Source organism: Galeopterus variegatus, unplaced genomic scaffold, assembly GCF_000696425.1.
Source record: "Galeopterus variegatus unplaced genomic scaffold, G_variegatus-3.0.2 Scaffold157, whole genome shotgun sequence".
Classification (NCBI taxonomy): Eukaryota; Metazoa; Chordata; class Mammalia; order Dermoptera; family Cynocephalidae; genus Galeopterus; species Galeopterus variegatus.
In genome coordinates, this window is record NW_007726268.1 from 391,806 (window position 1) to 407,691 (window position 15,886).

General features: G+C 45.0%; 1 protein-coding gene across 8 annotated transcripts in view; it reads left to right on the top strand.

The window, feature by feature from the left end:
• The window catches only part of GNAS (GNAS complex locus), a 65,334-nt gene that overhangs the window by 30,756 nt on the left and 18,692 nt on the right, over positions 1-15,886 (top strand). The window contains exon 1 of one of the 8 annotated variants that reach the window (XM_008593249.1): positions 14,379-14,421. The exons of 6 other annotated variants lie outside the window; for them this stretch is intronic. The gene's annotated coding sequence lies outside the window, so the exon portion shown is untranslated. Of the gene's footprint in view, positions 1-14,378; positions 14,422-14,875; positions 14,953-15,886 lie in introns of those variants that run through there. One more of the 8 variants, XM_008593242.1, reaches the window with a different exon arrangement.

A 15,886-nucleotide genomic window follows, 5' to 3' on the forward strand; every position in this document is an offset into this window, starting at 1 on the left:
GGGGGGGGGGGGGGGGGGGGGGGGGGGGGGGGGGGGGGGGGGGGGGGGGGGGGGGGGGGGGGGGGGGGGGGGGGGGGGGGGGGGGGGGGGGGGGGGGACAATTGCTGTTCTCATAGCCAAGAAAAGGAACTCCCCACAAATGTTATAAAATGGACCTTCTGTGACATTTAGGAATTATTGGGGAGTTGGTGGGGGGGTCATAGTTGTTTTGTTCTTCAGGAAGAAAGTAAGCTTGTTGGGATGTGTTTAATGGAAATTTAGCATAAAATGACATGCCTAATCTAGGAAAATAGTTAAGTCCGTTGTGGTTCCAAAATGAAAACAGTTGTCACAAATTAATTTTTCAAATTTTTCACTATTGGCAGATTGAAGGTTTACCTCATATGTAGGTTATGTCCAATCTGGCAAAGAGCATGGGGTGCTGCCTGGTCCTCAGTATGTGTGAGCCCCTTTGTCCTCACTGATAAGTTATTTACTAATTTTTTCGTTTATGTCAAAGTAGGCTCGTGTCCTTTTTACCTCTCTAGTAGCACCTCTAAGCCTGCAGTGGCTGCTCACAGGTCTGCCAAGCCTCTCAGGAGGATGAATCCTTGCCTGGTTGGTGAGTTTGCCTTCATTTGGGCATTTTCATTTATTCATTCATTCATTCATGCAATGTATACGCATCGAGTGCCTATTTTGTGCCCTTGCCACTGGGGGGGACAAAGGTGTGAGACATCACAGCTCCTCTCGATGTTTCACAGTCAAAACAAGCCAGGAAGTGAACAGCAGCAGGCAGTCTCTGCTAAGGGATTAAACAGGGAATAGATAGTCTGCCTAAGGGAAGATGGAGAGGTGGTCGAGAAACAGACTGAAGGAGCCTTCTGAGAGTTCTCAACCCAGCTGAGCAAACCAAATCAGGGCTTACATAGAAGTATTGTGGGAGCTGATAATTAAACTTCAGAAAACCCAGAAGGATCTTCTTGGGTCAAAACAAACATCCATGTCTGGACATTCGACAGGCACAACCATTCAGATTCCCATGCCGGTCCAAGGCTGAAAATTTACACACGAACACAGTGATGGAGCCTTCTCTAGCCACAGGGTAGGCCTCAGTGCTGATAACTTGTCAGTCAGGTCCTACTGAAAGAGGCCTTTCTCCTGGACGCGTAGCCCCCAGGGTCACTGGCCATGCTGAGGGGGCAGGCTTGCTTCCAGAAGAGGCTCCAGAGGCCTAGCCTAGGGGTGGTGCTGAGAACAGCCATTAGTCGGCTCCCTTCTTTCATTCCCGCCCTGGCCAGGATCGAATTACGCTTTCCAGGATCTTCCAGGACTGAAATTGTCTTAGGGGGTGGGCCCAAATTCTTCCGCCTAACCTTAGAATTTTCTGTTTATGTCTAGTATTAGTGTTCTGAGGGTTATGGGGAAGTGTTTGTGTCTGCAGCCAGAGGTCCTGATGTAGTTCCAGTCCTCCATCTTCGATCCTTAGCTGCCCTCCATCTTATCTAGTTCTGGTCCTCCATCTTAGATCCTGAGCTGCCCTCCATCTCGATCCTTAGCTGCCCTCCATCTTATCTAGTTCTGGTCCTCCATCTTAGCTTCTGGGCTGCCCTCCATCTTCTCTAGTTCTGGTCCTCCATCTTAGCTTCTGGGCTGCCCTCCATCTTATCTAGTTCCGGTCCTCCATCTTAGAAGAAGCAAGGAAGCAGGAGGCCAGGCCAGCGAACAAGCGAACAAGCGACCCACAAACCGACCTGTTGTTTGTGTGTTACATAAACAGCCCCCCAGCTGCCCTGCAGGGATAGCCTCAGGGAAAATGGTGCTTAGTGACACTTGGGTTGATTTCACACCTTAGCTTGGAGTTACTCAGAGGTGTATTAACAACTAATGATTCGATTGAGGGAGGCCTACATTGCCACTTTGGCTTGCCATATATTAAGCATACCCTCATAGAAACCTGGATGCTTGCCAATTAACTTAAAAGAGACCTTTCCAAGATCTGTGATCTTGAGTAGAAGGAAATTAAGCTAATTTTAAAAGTTCCTGACACTTGAGTTTTCTTAAAATGTAAGTAGTTGAAAGCTAGGATGAATATTATGAATTCCTCTCATAAAATGTATTTGAATATATGTCATGTATTCTAATGGCAGAGCTCAAAATTATTCAGGTGATTCAGGGTCCCCCCCCCCTTAAATTTATCCACCTGAAATGTTCTTTCCAGGAAGTTCTGTGATGGCTAACAGGAGTAGAGTAACATTGTCACAAAATGAGATTTAGACTTTAAGAAAGACCCCTAAATGCTGTAATGTCCCGAGCCACAGAGAGTCCCCCCCAGCATGGCTCAGTGCCTCTCAACTAGGAGGAGGACATTTAATTTTGCATGTAAGCTACAATTTATTTCAGACACAGAAGCACTCAGGCTAGCTATGGTATTAAATACGCAGTCATGCTTTTCCTCCAAACGTCAAAGGAGTTTGGATTTTATTTTCCCAGATCCAGAACCTTTCTACTTCCTCCTAAATAGCTTCCTCCTAAATAGCTTCCTCCTGTCCCTTAGCTAAGTCGACAGAGAGAATCAGCCTCCAAGTTTTGCTAAATTGTGTACCCTGACAATGACGCATAATTAGTAGAACTTGCGTGGATCTAAAAGCCCAGAGGTGGCCGCAGCTGCTGTTCCTGCAGATGAAAATGGCCTCGCAGCACATAGCTGCAGACAGAGGCCGATTCAAAACATCGATTTTTCTCCCCACTCTCCCAAGGTTAGGATTCTGCTTAGAACTCTCTGCTTCAAGCTAAAATTTCCATCACCAAAGGGCCTGATTTCAGGCAGAGAAAGGACCACTTTAACAAATAAGAGAAGAAGGGAGAGGAGGGTCATTTCAACAGCCGCAAAAATCAGCCGTGCCATTTTCCCTGACAGCACTTTAATTAGGATGAAAGAACAGGATGTTTTTTGGTTTTTACAGAGGAGGCTTGTGGTGGGGGGAGCGAAGGGGGGTCTGAAAGAGATGTGAGCTGCCGAGGTACAGAGTGAAAAGCGGATGTCACCGCTGCCTAATGGATGCACTTGGAGAGGGGGAGCAAAGCCCCTCCCCACAGCCCCAGCACCACCTGCTAGCCAAGGGTGAATTTGTAAATAGGAAGGGCCCAGAAGGCAAAATTGATTCACCTGTTAGGCTGCCTTCCCCCTTTCCCTTTGTGGGGCTAGAAAGGATTTTAACCCAGACCTTGTGCTCTGTTCCACCGACTTTGACAGCCAAGGGGGGGTTTCAAGTGGTCACACACTGCATTGCTGAAAGTGATGTTTCTCTGTAAAGTCAGATGCATGGTTGAAATGGACATTCAAGGGCCTTGGAGGTGGAGAGAGGGACAGAACCCAGCAGGCCAGGGGATGGAAGCTCTGATGGGCAGAGGCCATGTTTTAGGTATGGGGAGAGAACTGGAGAGCACAGGAAATAAGGAAAGGGCCCCCATTTCCCCTTCTCACCTCCTGGCCTTGTCCCTGCTGTGATCTTAGGAGCTGAGTATACAGGAGACACCCATTGGGTTGCTACAACCCCCAAAGGTGGCTTGGGGATTTGGGGCCAGCAGTGTTTACAGAGAAATAAAAGTGAGCCCTAGACTCTAGAAAGAGCCTTAGCTCCTGGGAAAGGAAATGTAGGAAAGAGTAGCAAAATAATTCCAGGTTAGCTGTGGGATCGCCAGGGATAAAGGGAGTGGGGGGGGGGGGGGAGAGAAAGAAAAAAGACGTAGTAGGTGCATTATTTTGAGCTTCCTTTCCCTTCCCTCCTTGGTTTTGGGGCTCTTTCACTGCATGCAACATATAGTGCAGGCTGCTACAAGAGCCTCCAGTACAGAATTACACCAAGCAGAAGAGATGATTGGAGCCTGTTCATCTCTGCTGCTTTTGTGTAACTGAATTACACAGTGTCTGTGTTAGAAGTCATGTCGCCGTGAGAGAGCCCCCTTGACTTGAATGAAACCCCCCTACCCCAGGAGGAATGCAGTATGATAACTTCCCTAAACAATGTGTGATTTTCTGTGGTTCCTTATGCTCCTCACTAAATTGTCATTTTTTGATTATTATTAATGGGCAGCTGGTAATGAAACAGCAGGGCTTTTGTTATAGGCGAACTATGGACATTCACTGCTAAATCCATTTTATTTCTTACACTTAGCAAGAGGATTAATGAGCAAAATGCAACATCTGCAGGATCTTATGGGAGGAGGTGTTGGTCTTGAAATTGTGAGGTACACTACAGGGATACGGAGGTATCTCCTTTCCCCAGAACAACTGCACTGCCACTGGAGCCAAGTTGAAATGCGAATTTGTTCCCTGTCTCTATGCACGGTGATTCTGCCTGCTGCAGGGATGGAGGAACAGTGGTCTCACTGATTTTAATGGACCGATTTAGGGAAAAACAATCAGAAAATATGTTAAAACCTGTTTTCCCCCTTTTCCACTTGGAAAGCAATATTAGGAGCCGGCAGTTCAGTCTGGAAGGAGAAAGATGTGAGGGTAGCATCTGGCTTATGTCCCTCTGGATGCTGAGATATTTTATTTTAGAGTGATTTTAGTTTGGAGAAAAAAAAAACAGACAAATCAGGTATAGAGGTTTGCCAAGCCTGGGGGTTCAAAGGGAGCCCACTTTAGGAGACTGTGCATTTTTAATGTCAGAATAAGTAAAATTTTTGAGGATTTCATCCCCTTAAAAACAGATACTTTGGAAGAGGAAAATATCCAGCTTTTTGAGAAACATAGTGGGGTGGCCGGTTAATGTGAAGTAGCGGTGATCATAATCACGTCTAAAGAACTGGTCTCGGGCCGGCCCGGTGGCGCACTGCTACAGTGCGCTGCTTGAGAGCGTGGCAGCGCTCCCACCGAGGGTTCGGATCCCACATACAGACTGGCCGCTCACTGGCTGAGCGAGGTGCGGGCGCAACACCGAGGGTTGCGATCCGGTTGCCGGTCCCGGTCCGGTACGGGCGCAACACTGAGGGTTGCAATCCGTTGCCGGTCACGAAAAAAGACAAAAAGGAGAAAAAAAAAAAAAGAACTGGTCTCATTTTTCATGGCAGAATTAATATTGGTTGAGATTAGACAGCTTCTTAATTTAGACCATTTACATTTTATCGAGCACTAAAAAGGGGGGATCTAAGCCACTTTCTGGCAGCAGGAAAACCAAATAAATAGGAACAATATAACCTTAAAAAGAGCCATTCTGTCAGTTGTAGCTTTGCCCTGGTAAATTTTGAGTCATTTGGCACAACCTAAAAACTCAAATTTTCATTGCTAGATAATATGTAATGCTTCCTACTATTCATAGGGCTTTTCATCGCCCACAAATTTCCTATTCCAGTACCTTTTTTGACTTAAATTTTTGTCTTCTTGACACCAAAGCATCCAATGAATTTTGTCAAAAGTTCAATTGTGAAAAAGCATATGGGTGTTTTGTCTATAAACCACCACTTTGCCTGAATATTTGAGAGGATCAACTTCTCTGACCACCTGCCCTGATGTCACTTCAACCCAGCCCCAATGCCATAGATACACGTATTTTTAGGAATCACAGCAAGTAGACCCAGAAGCCAGCTTCACACTGTGGGGTGAGGGAGCGTCCGCACCAGCAAGGTGCTGGAGTCTCTTGCTCTCTCTGCAGCAGCCATCTGAAATTTGCAGAGGGAGGTGGGGATGGAGTGGCGGGCTGGTCCTCACAGGCAGGCGCGGAGGGAGATCTTTATGGCTAGACTCTCAGCAACATCATTATCAGAGTCAGGATTTGTCTGGTGCCTCTAGCCATCTTAGAATTTTGGAGGAAACTGAAGCCACCTGCCCTCATTTTGTCTTAGGTTACAACCAATGTAATCCAGCCAGTGAAAAGGATGAGAAATGTTGCTTTTATAGAAAAAGAGAAAAAAGTCTGATTCTGTTTCTCAAAAAGACTGACTGCCCACCCCCCCGCTGCCAATCTTTTTATGTCAGTCACCAAAAGTGAGGCTACATGATCAATTCTCTCTCTCTCTCTCTCTCATAGAAGGCAATTCCTTCTATTTGCAAACAGCTCAGCCCAGAGGAGAGTATTGATGTTACCCCCAGATGCTGTTCCTAATTTATCTAACTTATTTTCTCCCTGGGGTGCAGGCAGGGCACAGCCCAGATGTGATCAGACTTCCAAACCCCAGCCTTGATCTTTTATTTTTATGTTAGAGTCACACAACCTTGAAAATGTGTTTTCAGCAGTTTACCACATACAGAGAATTTCAGGAAGGTCAAGAATTGATGACTTAGATTTATTAGTAGCCCCAATAAGCAGACCTCAGAATTCTAATAATGGGTTTTTGCTAGACAAATCAATGTCATATTTCTGAAAGGAAAAGAGTGACAGCTGGGTGATTTCACAGAATTATCAGGTATTGGGAAGAAGGTTAAACAAGGGTTCAATTACTATAAATTACAGTAACTTTTTTCGTTTCCCTGGGTTTTTTGTGTTGTTAGTAGCTTTTTTTTTTTTCAATTGCAGATTTGCTATTTTGCTTTACACATTTTAGAAATTAGGCATCTATTTTTCCTCTAAAATCTCCTCTACCATTGTAATCCATTTTAGAAATTAAATGTTTGTTGTAGAGTTCTATTCTTTAGTTCTCTTTCTTTCTTTTTTTTTCTTTCTTAACAAAGTTCCCCTCTCTGCCTCTCTACTCACCAATAAATCTAGTGGATATGTAGTTATGCCAAGTTGGGGAAAATATATTTATTTAATATATATTTAAGAATGTGCAAAAAAATGTGCAAGGTAAATGAAATATAAAGATATTTTATACTTAAGATTAAAATATTAAGTATACTTGGGTGTCATCCTAGTCAGTCAACATTTTGTTTTTAATATTTATTTAACTAACTCATGATGCATTTAAAATAATTACTGATTTAATTAATAGAAGGCTGTTTAAGGAACTCACTTTTCAGGCTGAGAATGCCTTTAAATTACCCTGTTCTGGGGTGCCTCCCAGAGGCATGGGTTAGATAACAGGATATGAATTGAGGGTTGAGGGTCATTTAGGTTTTTCTAGACTTTGGGATGCTTGTAATGGTTGTGAGTAAACAGAGTATTCATTTAACTTGGAGATTAGATGTCTTTAAGTCCCAACTGAGTTTTACGCCAACTTATTTTGTAAGGTTTAGCCATTTGGCACTATCTTGGCAGATGACAGGGATCCGGGGCCTTTGCTCTCAGTGCAATGGACCAAGGAAAGTTTTGTCTAGGACCCATCTTGATTTGACAAAACACAGCCTAGTCTTCTTCCTTCCCTCTCCAGACCAGGGCACCCCATGGAGACAGTGCAGTTGCTCGGGCTGGTCTGTGACAGTTCTCAGTTGCCCTCTTCCCAGCGCGCTGCTATCACACCAGCCTATGTCAGGTCCAGAGCCTCCCTTGCTGTCCTTCACTGTTGCAAGTTCTCTTGAGAATCTTCTGCCTTCGTGGTACTGCTGATTCCCACCTCAGGTGGGACCAAGGTATTCAGTGATAGCTTTTCCTAGTGGTCCTCACACCCACCCCCAAGGTGTTCATATTTTCTGGATGTGAAGGGCTAGTTTTCCAGAATCTGTATTTATTGGTGGTAGGTCACTGCAACCCTGGGATAAAAATAGGTGTAATTAGTGTGTTACAGATTAGACTCTGTGTTTCTAGCTTTGTGCCACTTCCTCTAATAACACCAATTTTGGTGACATTTCCTAGAATCCCCGGATTGCTTTGATTGCTGAAATCCTCCAATAGATGAATTGCTGGACAGACCTGTTTGCTTTAGAAACTAGGACACATTGCATACATGTATTGAAATATAACTCTGTACCCCATAAATACATAAAATCAATATGTTTCAATTATAAAATATAAATTCCTTTAAAAAAAAATTAAAAAGAGAACCTAGAAGGGTTTGGTCCAGATTAGATCTTCTCTTTTCCCTGCCTTCCTAGACATTGCAGTTCCACCTCAATTTTCTTGTTTTATGATCAGGGAGCAATGATTCTATTCCCCCTCAAGACTGACATTTTTGTTGAAGGCTGAGCACACATGGTCTTCAGTGCCTGTGGCAAAAGGCCCTTTCCTGGCTGGCTCTTGAGTCCCCACTAGTTAATTGGGGAAAAATTTGAGTTAGGCATCACAATTTCTGCCGAGCTGGGCATACAATGAGTACACCTGTCACTGAACCAGTGTCCAAAATTCAGCCCCACAGATCACAGCTGTAGCATTATTTCAGCATGAGCAATTCAGTATTTAATGTTCCTTAGAAAAGAAAAAATAAATCATTCCAAGCTGCTACTTTTCACCTATTAACCCTTAAGGGATTTCAAAGAAGAGGGTGAGGAATCTATAGTATGCTTGGCTAACAGGGATAAATCCCTCTTCCCAATTCTGTGTTTTAAAAGACCATTTCTTACATAATGGAGAACAGAAGCTGCAAAAACATCATCTTGTTCTCCTACAGCACAGCCTTCTTGAGTGAGAAGTTAGACTTTCTTTTCTTTTCATCTCATTTATATTTTTACCTGCATAGTACAGGGACTGCTTTCTACACACGGTAGCTTCCATTTCTTTCCACAGTAGTCCATAGTAGCTTAAATTAGACTGTCATTATCAACAAATCTTAATTTATAATTGAGTGCTGGGGGAAAAAAAGTTCGTCATTAATCAGATCTTCTCATTTTATGTAAATTGTCCCCCAAAACAACATATATTTTGAATCCGTCCTCCCACTAGCTGAGCCCTTCTGTCACTGGGGTCTTAATAAATGAATTGGCCATCTGCAATTAATCCGCATAGTACAAATCACTGGAAGGCCAATCATCTGCCTCCTGAAAGAAACTGGCTATGTTTAGTTTTTAAAGCAAGTCTGCTTTGTATTCTTTGTAAAGTCAGTGACATTCTTTCAATTTTTTCAGTGTAATTAGCACAAAAGGAGCCGTAATCTGAGAAGGTAGTAGAGACTAAAGCAGCTGAGAGACAGGAATGTTCAAGAAAGTGGGCAGAGGCCCTTTCCCAGTATTGGGCAGCAGGCAGAGCTCCAGGATATGGCTGTGGGCAGAGCTGAGGTCTGTAGCTCATCAAAACATCTCCTTTTCATCTGATCCCCAGAGTGGCTGCAAATGCTTAATGCTTTGGCTGAATAATTTTCTCCTCCTCCTAACTTCCAGAGGTCAGCAAAGACCTTAGAAAGCCACAGTGCCATCTGGGTTCTGCTGCTGGGGAGTGGCTCCTAACAGGTCAGGGAGCATGCAGTGCACCTCGCCAAGCATCCAGGACTCCACTTCTGGGCTCGCCAGCAAACCCCAAATTTGGACCAAATGGAGGCTAAATGGAAGTTGCGGGGTAGCAGGCTAGGTGGCACTGAGCAGGAGAGCAGGGCTTGGTACAGCCACCTGCAAAGGAGGTGGCAGCCTTCCTTGTGGGGGAGCCGTGCAGTCTGTGCCCTGCTAGTGAGTGCTCCCTCAGAATGAAAACCCAGGGAAATTGGTGGAGCGAAACTCTAATTACACATTTTTCAATTTCAATTTAAAAGTGTGTGGGCAAACACAAAAAGATGAAAAGGTACTTACATTTCTAGATGAATTAAATATGTGACTAATTCTGTCACATTAATTGCTTAATTCAGGGTTTACCAACAGCAGATGGAAGTGGGACTAGAGAGGGGGTTTCAGCTATGAAGGCAAATGATAACCACAGCCTCATCAGAATCTGTTATCCCAAAATGACGCTAGTCACTAGTCGTCAGGCTGTTAGCAAATGAGCACTTACATTTGGTTGGTAGGTAAATAAAGTAAAACTGAAGATGAGAAACTTCTACTTAGCAGTTGTTTCATTTGTGTAGATCGACAAAGCAGCATTTAACTAAAAGTTATTGTCTGATTAACGCAGTGTTTTTAACTCTCTAAACTAATTATATGGGGCTAAATTTGAAGAATTGAATACATTGGGGAAAAATCCTAAAATCTTTAAAATAAGAACAATTAAAGGGCTTTTTTCTTCTAAGAAAAAATTTTTTAGAACTTCAGCACCCTTGATTAGTCTCAGTATAATATCTCCAGTTGTGCCAACTGTGTTTTTTGTTTGTTTCCTGTTATTATTTGTTTAGTAAGATATTGGATCAAAATGTCATTTAAATAAGGCACCTTGTAAATAAGAACAAAAGTTATCTGCCCTGTGCCTATTTTTAATTAGTCTCCCTGCGTTATTCCCCATGCTGGATGAGTTTCCAACTTCAAGGCCAAGTTAAAAGTTCTAAGCAACAGGTTTTCCCATTACCTTACTCCTCATGAAATGTTTTTCCCCCAAGGGAAGTGAAGGATATTTTAGGTTAGGAAAATTAACTTTCCTGCTGTAGAATGGTGAAACTCTTATTTTTTTTTTTTAACCTAGTTAAGATCTCTATTAAGCAGGTCCATTGGTCTATGGTTGATGTCAATATACCCCTAAGAGAATGGGGCTTACTCAGTCTTCTTCCTGGATTTTACTTTTAGTTCTGTAATTAATTGTTTATTCTGCTGCCTGTGTTGTGCAGATGGAACTCCTTCTTGGTTCTGCTAGCTTGTTTCCCCATTCCTCTGATAGCCAAATTGTTTGTCCATCTAGAATCTTCAACCAAGGTTAACACTTGCCTCACGTTATTTAGGTTTAAGTACAGGGACAGAAAAACGCACATAGTCTCTTTTTGTTGGCTTCCCCCCTTTTAAGGTAGATGGTGGCTGCATACACTTGGGAGATCATGGGGATGTTGAGAAAAGGCACTAATGACCTTGGGTATTGGGTGTTCATGGAGATCAGGAATCTCCTCTCATAGATGGTGCCTGCCCATCATAGTCAGGACATATGAATAAAGGTTGCAAAAAATCCCCATTGCCCTCATATCGTGTGTATAGTTTTAAGTAAATGCTTAAACAGTATCTCAAAGCCTCTGGCTCAAGAAATGGGGTCCAAACACAATGGCCAATTCACCCCCACATTCTGTTTGAATAAGAGTATGTTCTGAATTAAAAAACAAGTTATTTTAAAATCAGTTGATGGGTATTAAATAGGGAAATTTCATATGCCACGTATTTAATTCTTCAGTAGTTGACTTCAAGTCTTCTAAAATGAAGTTTTACATCATGTTTAGTTTTCAATACAAGTTCAGGGTTACTTTGTGGTTGAAGTTACTAACTAGTGAATATGACAAGAAAAAAAAAAAGGTCTAGATAACCACTACATTAGACTTTTCCCAAGTAACAGGGCCTTCTTAAAGGGATTAACTGGGACTAGGAAATGCTTTTACAATACCTGCTTTCATCACCGATATGGCACAGGCTTCTATTAACATTCATTTGCAATAACAGTTTCAGTCATTCCAGTTGAAGTACAGAATATGTGCTTTGAAGACAGAAAGCACTGTGGAAGTGCTATACACTATCATTAAAACCTTACAGCTAAAGTTTCTGTTTCAGTGGAAACCTATTTATTGTTTCCTAGGCTATTAAAATAATATTATTATAATTATATTTTCTCTGGGCTCTTGGAAAATAACTTAGAATGACCCCAACTAATGAAAGGCCAAGGAGAACACTCTTTTCCAAAAACTGAATTATATCACTAAGCATAACAATACTTTCAGGATTCTAAGCTGTAGAAAGTTTATTGCTTCTAAAAGCAGACAAGGCATTCTTCCTCAGAAAGGAAGATGCCAAAGAGCCAAGGAACACAAACTCCATCCATAAATCTGAAGCTTACAAGACCACAAAATTCAAGCCATAACGTGTGAATTCATCTACTGTCGTAAAATATGGGATGTTGGAAAGAAAAGTCACTAGACCATCTCTCCATGTTGTGTGGGACACTATCTGTTTGACCAAGTTGTATCATTGGGTGGCTTTGTGTTTTAGATTAGGGATGTGTTTTCATCTCAGCTTGCTGGGTTTGGCATGAAGCAAGTCTCCTGAGCCAGGGACCTATGCCCTCCCTGGGCATTTTATACCCAGGATGTTCTTGCCCTTTGTCCCTCTCTGGATCCTGAAGTTTCCACAATTTCCATCTCTTCCTGAGCCAAGTGTGGGGCCCTTGATTGGAAAGCTCTCTAGTCTGGACTGTTACAAGAATTATGCTAATATATTGCCCCATTCTCAAAGCATAAACTAGGTACTCAAAATGGTAATGACCTATTAAAATAAATTACTAATTCATATGAAAAGGTCACACATGGTGGCCTCCAAATCTGAAAGACTTTTAGGACACAGGTAGGTCAAATACTAGTCTGAAAACGGTAGATGGTGTCAGCTCACCTTACCAATTAAGTAAAACCTCTTCTTTCACTTTGTGTCGAGTGAAAACAGAAAATCGAACAGACCACAGAACAGCTTATGTTTCAGAGCTCTTGCTGTCATTTGCTTACCTGTAAATTCTTGATTTCACCTGCTGCCATATATTTACAAAGTAAATGCTTTACTTGTCCATCAGTAGTTAGTCATAATAAAACATGGGTGAAATTTGCACTTAAAAAATTTTTTTTCGAAGGATGGCCTGCTAAGGTTAGGAGTTGAAAGAAGTAAAGCCTGACTTCGCATTACACGTTTCTTGGACAATAGTCCCGATTGTGCCTTGCCTAGTACATGTTTCACTATATGGCATGGGATAGTTTCACTCCTTTTAAAGTTCAGGTGTGATTTTTATCTAAAGGGGAAGGTGGTAACCCAACTCAGAGATTTCCAAATAAGGCGACTGTTCATTATATTTATTGTATAACTGTGTAGCTACTGGCATAAGTATCAGGGTTGTATTGGTTACTATTTACCTTGATTCTCTTAAATACAATATATTTGTGCTTTGCCACATTAGAAGCAGGAAGGAAGATACTTTTGAACAAATGGAGCATAACGAAAATTTCTGGCCTTTCCTCCCTCTTACAAGTCTTTACCAGTTTTTAAAAATGACAGTCAATGAACCAATGAAATAAAAACCAATAAGTTTTAATTTAATATTTAAGAGTATAAAACCTGGGCCCTGTCTTCAAGTAAGTTCTAATCTAGTTGGTGAATGATTGTGAGTAATTCTCTCTTTAAACAACCCTGGAATCATTGACTGTAAGGCCTTTCTGGCTAGCAAATTTTCCCATGAGCACATTTGGGTATATCCATTAAATGTTTTTATCTGCTTTTGTTTAGGTGAAAAGTATCAACCTAGAACAGTAGTAGTTTTGTTTTTAAAGAAGGGGAGCAATAACTTTTCTGCAGTTTGGGAAAGTCAGGGCTCTGCAATAAGGCCAGGGGGGTTAGGGACCTGCAGGTTATGAGGGTCTGGTGTCCAGGTTTTGCTTCCTGATTTTAATTCCAAGTGTTCTTTGGTGACTTTGAATCGCCTTCTGTTATCCTTTCAGATCCATAAAAAAGAAGCCTTGTAGAATGGGGGTAGAGGTATACCAGAAGGGGCCAAGAAAAATAATGTGACATCTTCATCTGTCATACCTTTTCTTACTCTGAGTTGAGCAAACTGGGGGGAAAGGGGGATTTCAATAGCCCTGTTGAGCGGTTAACAGTGTCTTTCTATTTTCAAAGATAACTTAAACCTATACACAACAATCTGTTCAAGGCTCCTGCAAGTATCAGTCACCCCATACCCCTAGGGACTGTTAGATGTGTTTCCATTTATAGGTAGACTTCCTTTCTTTTACCTTTCTTTTTTTTTTACTTTTGTTCTCCCCAATCATCTCAAGTTTTATGGACTCTGTTAAAGTAGTCAAAGAAAGTTAAAGTTGGAAGAGGGTTTGTGATAACTTTGCAGATAAGGGTTTACTGGCAGGTATGCCTGTGCCCCATCTAAGACAGGGCCTGTCTTAGCCTGATCACCTGGCTACTCCGGCTCACCTGAGCACATGGTGTGCTGCTGGGAACAAACATTGAATGAATGAATGAATTGTACACAAGCAGACACCCACGTGGCAGCAAGTGACCCAAACAAGGTCCCAGGGAAAGTGGGCAGGGGTCAAGTTGTTGAAAACTTAGTGTCCCTGGCCTCTCAACCCAGTGCTCTCTACTACATCCTAGTGTGGGGCAAGAGAGGGGATGGGGCACTTTAGAGTTTTGAAACAATCCTTAAACAAGTTCGTGTTCAATAAACTATTTTTCCTTTTGTTCCAGAGCCCCCGTGAAGCTCAGGTCGGGCCACCACATCTCCCACCTAGGAAGAGCATGTGCAACAACTCCACAACCTGGCCACCGCGCCTCGCCTTTGGTGTCGCCTGCTGCTTCTAGAAATGCTAGTTTTGCGCTCACACACCACTTCTCATTAGAAGATCTGAAACTCTGTCTATGCGTCGCGATTAACTGTGATTAGGCTTGTGGACACCTACCTCCGCGGGCACGCGCCGCCGGGAGGGAGGGGTGGGCTGCGGTCCCCACGTGCGCTAACCGGGAAGCTGGAGGTAAGAAGGCGCACGACAGGGGTAAGCGCCGTCGCACACATTTCACGCCGCCCAGGGCTACACCACTCACCGAAAATTGGGAGGCAGGTCTGGGAGGCGGGGTCCGGCGCCCACCGTCTTGAGCGCGCCCGTGCCCCCTGCCCGTGCCCCCCTCGCGCCCCCTGCCCACACCCACGCTGTCCCCGCACCGGCCCGCACCCCCAGGGCGCGCGGCGGCCCGTTTGAGCGCATCCTCGGCGGGCCGATTTTTTGTGGTTCCCCTTCGGTTTATAGGGGCCGCCGCTATGGGTCGGTCCTCTGAAGAGGCTGGGGCGTCATCGGGCCGGTTAGAAGCGCTGTTCCCCGGCGGGGACACTCAGTCGCGTCGGCACCGCGGAGCGGGCTGCGTCAGGTGGCTGGCCCGGCGCGGTGCTCGTCGCTCTCTGGCTTGGGGCTGCGGCACCGCGGCTGGAGCGAACCCCTGTCCCGGCGCGGGGCGGCGGCGGGCGGCTGGCAGGCACTGCCTTGCGTGTGAGTGCACCTCACTCACATGTAAGTCGGGGAGCGCCTGGGCGTCCCACGGAAGTGCGAGTCGCCCGGCGCGGGCAAGAGCCACCCGGGCCGGGACAGGGCAGGGGCGCCCAGCGCCGCTGCCCTGCCCCGAGCCTACCGGGCATCCCTCAATTCTTTCTCTCTTCTCTTTTCTCTTCTCCATTGGCGTGCCCAAGAACCAAACCAAGGAGCGCCTGAGGGTAACAGCAGACTCGTGCCATCGCGCCTTTGCACTCTTCTTTTTTAAGTTGTTTGACATTTCTTGGTGCTTTTTGGTTTTTCGCTGTTGTTGGGTGCTTTTTGGTTTGTTCTCGCCCTTTTTTCGTTTGCTCATCCTTTTTGGCGCTAACTCTTAGGCAACCAGCCCGGCATCCCGAAGCCCGCCCGGGCAGCCGCACTCCGCGGCCCCGGGGCAGAGCAGCGGGGACCGCAGCCGAGCTCCCCGACACGGGGCGCACAGGGACCGGACAGCCCAAGGCCGGGGGCAAGCCGGGCGCCCGGGCCAGGCACGAGTCGGGTTCCTCGAGGTGGCCGAACCACCATGCTGAAGATGGCCATGAAGCTCAAAGCCCGAGTGGCGGAGAGCGAGAGGAAAACGGCCGCAGCGGCTGCCGAGGTGGCTGCCGAAGCTGCAGCTGCGGCTGCGGTGTTGGCAGAGTCGAGAGAGCCGCCTGCACCGCGGAAGAGCGCGGACCCCGAGAAGCTGCTGAAGGATCCCGCGAACCCAGCGCGGGAAGCGCCCCCCGAGAAGTTCCTGACCGACAAGGAGCGCAGGAAGATCGAGAAGAAGCTGCTGGAGCAGAGGAGAAAGGAGGCGAAGAAGAGGGAGAAGGAGAGGAAGAAGTTGGAGAAGATGCTGAAGAAGAAGAAAAAGAAGGTGCCAGAAGCTCAGGAGGAGGCCCGAGGCCCCGAGGCCGCCGCCGCCGCCGACGAC